The 4379-nt window shown below is 38.5% G+C and overlaps 1 pseudogene; it reads left to right on the top strand.

Annotated features, from left to right (window-relative positions):
- The first annotated feature begins 901 nt into the window (after nt 1-901).
- LOC102832485 overlaps nt 902-4379 on the top strand; it is a 5495-nt pseudogene continuing 2017 nt past the window's right edge.

The following is a 4379-nucleotide window of genomic DNA, read 5'->3' on the forward strand; positions in this document are numbered from 1 at the left end:
AAATTAGCTCATGATCAATTTTGCTTCAACTCTACCCTCCAGCATTTTTCAGTAGGCAGCCGTTGAAGATAAAGACTCTCAAAAGCCACAACCACAGTACTGCTACCACACCTAAACAACAATAAAATTTTTTTTGTTCTCTCTCTATTTATAACAATCATGAAAGAAATAAAGAAAAAAAAAAAAAAAAAGACTGATATTTTACATTTGAGTTCTTGGTAAAACAATGAGTCCCTCAGACACACCCCTAGCTCCCACCCTATCTGGCAGAGACACTTAACATGCTATAAAGTACATATAATTTTCATTTTATTTTCTTCAGCCTTTAAGTACTCAAATCTTTACATGGCTTTGTGGAGGCTGTGGGGCAGCACCTGCAGGTCTAAATCAGGGTAAAGGCTTCACAAGGGTCCTAACCACCTTGCTGTGAATGAATTTCGGCACAACTAATGTAGCTTTGTGTACAGTTTGGATAGATATTTGCTTTGGAAAAAGTCCCTGAGGGATGTGGTCTTTGCTATGTTTGGAATTACAAACCTGTCTCTGGGCACATAGCTGTGAACTTCATGCTCAAATAGGCTGTATGTGGTGAGACCCTGCATTCTTTGTTGTTTCTCCCATTATTTGTCATTTGGGAAGTGAAGGACCCCAGAGATCATACCTAAACAAATTAATGATAATTCTCTTTACTATCATCAAGTATTCAATCAGTGTACAAATTTCCCCTAATGTCTTATACATTTTTTTCTATAGTTTGCATTTTTTAAATTAAACCAGGATCTAAAGAGGGACTGTGCATTTCAATTACTTGGTAAATCTCTTAATCTATGGATGTGAAAGGGAGGTACCTTGAAGACTGATTTTCTGTTAAAATGGAGAAGGGTTTGACTCGAACAGAAAAATGTATCTTATTGCACATTTAATGGACAAGGAGAAAGGTGAAGTGGATTTGAAAGGTAACCATGCAGTCTAGAAGAGATCACAGCGACATCAGTGACAGGAACACAGGGAAAAGTTTGTCTCCACCCCTACAGCCTTCCTCCTGTGCCAAGCCTGACTTCAGAAGAGCTGAGACAAGAGCCATAAAAATCGCTTCCATGCAATCATCTCCACTTTTACAGGGGCCCACTTGGCTCCCACCCTCTCAGTTAAGAGCCTTGGGAAGAAAGAATTGCATCAGTCTTGGCTAATTGCCCAAATTAAGCCATCAAACCTGCTAATAAAACATCCATTTTTGACACGTTACAATACAGTGAGTAAAATATCCAAAGGAAAATAAAAACTCTTATACTTGGGACTGAGAAGGACCTATAAACCCTGGAGTCATATCCCTGATCCACAATTTCTCCACCAAGACTCAGGACGGGCAGGAACAAATCCCCTCATTTCCTGGGAAGCTGGGGACCTCTGCTTTCTCATCTCAGGATCCAGATGTTGCCTGGGAAGAAGGTAGGGGATTCATCCACAAGTATAGCAGAAAGACAAGAGTCCTAAGAAGTAGAAAGACTTGTCCTCAGATCCACCTGGAGTCAGGAGGCCTAAGAAGAAGTCTTGGATGTTCTCACTCTTTCCTCCACTGTATCTAACATGCTGGCTTCCACTAGGATCTCCTTAAGGTCACATCTAAGTGTAGAAATGCTAAAGTGCTATATGAAAAATGAATATTGTGATGTTTGGAGACCCTAGATTTCCTGTTTCAGTGTATCAGAACTGTTCAGAAACTGAAGGTTAAAAAGATCAACAATGAAAAATAATGACTGCTCCTAATTTGATGATATACAGATCTCCAACAAATCAATTGGAAAAAGAGAGATAACACTGCATTAGTTATTTAGTGCTGTTATAACAGAAATACCACAAGTGGATGGTTTTGACAACCAGAAATTTATTCTCTCAGTTTAGGAGGTTCAAAGTCCAAATTCTGACAGCCAGCTATGGAGAAAGATCCTTATCTCCTTCCAGTGTCTGTAGGTCCAGCATTCCTTGGAGACCTTCATATCTCTTGGCATCATTTTTCCCTAGAAAAAGGAGCTTCACCCACCACTTGTCTGTCAGTTTGTCATACTGGGGTGACTTGAGTGTTGCTATAATTCTGGAAGCAATGCCACTGATATTTTAAATGCTATGCTACTGATATTTTGAATGCCAGTAGGGTCAACCATGCTGGACAAGTTTCAGCTGAGCTTCCAGATGAAGACAGTTAGGAAGGAGAGATGGACTACTTAAAAATATTTAGTCACTGAAAACCTTATGAATAGCAGTGGAACACTGTCACATCAGAATACTGAAACATGATAAAGAGCACCAGAATATTGTCAGCTATAGTGCCGGAAGATGAGCCACTCAGGTTGAAAGGAACTCAAATTACCCTATCAAAGTAGAGTTGACAGTGATGACACGAATGGAGTAAAGCCTCTGGGGCCTTTATTTGCTGATGGGGCACAACTTGAAGATAAGCAGATGTAAACATCCATTAATAATCAGACCAAGGCATGTAGGAAGTATGAATCTAGGAAAATTAGAAATTGTCAAAAATTAAACGGAATGCATAAGCATCAATATCCTAGGTATTAGTGAGTTGAAATAAACTGGTATTGGCCATTTTTTATCTGACAATCACATGGTTTATGTGATGTCACAATTAAATGACAAATTGAAGAGGAATGGTGTCCCATTCATCATCAAAAAGAACATTTCAAGTTCTATCTTGAAGTACAATACTGTCTGTGATAGTATGATATCCATAAGCCTACAAGGAAGACCAGTCAATACCATTATTATTCAAATTTATGCACCAACCACTAAAGCCAATGATGGTGAAATTGAAGAATTCTACCAACTTCTTCATTCTGAAATTGATCAAACATGCAATCAAGACGTATTGATAATTATTGGTGATTGGAATGCAGAAGTTGGAAACAAAGAGGAAGAATCAGTCATTGGAAAATATGGCCATGGTGATAGAAATGACGCTGGAGATCGCATGATAGAATTTTGCAAGACCAATGACTTTTTCATTGAAAGTAACTTTTTAAACAGCATAAAAGATGAATATAACCGTGGACCTTACAATATGGAATACACAGAAATCGAATTGACTATATCTGTGGAAAGAGATGGTAGAAAAACTCCTTATCATTAACCAATACAAGGTTAGGAGCAGATTGTGGAATAGACCAACTTGCTCATATGCAAGTTCAGGTTGAAGCTGAAGAAAATTGAAACAAGTTTATGAGAGCCAAAATGTAACTGTAAACATATCCCACTTGAATTTAGAGCTCATCTGAAGAGCAGATTTGATGCATTAGACACTGAAGACTAGAGACAAGAAGAGTTGTGGGATGATATCAAAGGAAGAAAGCAAAAGGTCATTAAGAAGACAAGAAAGAGGAAAACACCAAAATGGATGTCAGAAGAGACTCTGAAACTTGCTCTCCAGCATAAAAATACTAAATCAAATGGAAGAAATGAGGAGGTAAAAGAGCTGAATAAAAAATCTCAAAGGTCAGCTCAAGAAGACAGGGTCAAATATTATAACAAAATATACAAAGACCTGGAGTTAGAAAACTAAAAGGAAGACCACACTCAGCATGTCTCAAGCTGAGGAAACTGAAGAAAAAACTTAAGCTTTGAGTTATAATATTGAGGCATCCTATGAGCAAATTATAAAGCATCAAAAGAATATGGAAGGAATACATAGTCACTGTACCAAAAAGAAATGGTTGATGTTCACCCAATTCAATAGGTAACATATGATCAAGAGCCAATGATCCTGAAAGAAGAAGCACAAGGTTCCAAAACCGTTAGAATACAAATTGAAATATTTCAACAAACTGATGCAGTACTGGAGGCACTCATTCATCTATACTAAGAAATTTGGAAGAGAGCAACCTTGCCAACTGATTGGAAGAAATCCTTGTTTGTGTCCATTCCAAACTGAGGGTGACCCAATGGAATGTGGAAATCATCAAACAGTATCATTAATATTGCATGCAAAGATAGTTGCTAAAGATAATTTAAAAATGGCGGCAACAGTACCCTGACAGGGAGATAACAGAGGTTGAGGCTGGATTCAGACAAGGACATGGAATAAGGGATATCAGTGCTGATGTCAGATGAATCTTGGTTGAAAGCAGAGAATACCAGAAAGATGTTTGTTGTTGTTGTTGTTAGGTGCCATTGAGTCGGTACCGATCCTATGCCAACTTCACTACTTTTGCCACACTTGAGTCTATTGATGCTGCCACTTGGCTAATCCATCTCGTTGGGGGTCTTCCTCCTTTTCTCTGACCCTCCACCTTACCAAACATGATATCCTTCTCCAGTGACTGGTCCCTCCTGACAATATGTCCAAAGTATGAGAGACCAAGTTTGGCCAT

The sequence above is a fragment of the Chrysochloris asiatica genome, unplaced genomic scaffold (assembly GCF_000296735.1).
Source record: "Chrysochloris asiatica unplaced genomic scaffold, ChrAsi1.0 scaffold00042, whole genome shotgun sequence".
Classification (NCBI taxonomy): domain Eukaryota; kingdom Metazoa; phylum Chordata; class Mammalia; order Afrosoricida; family Chrysochloridae; genus Chrysochloris; species Chrysochloris asiatica.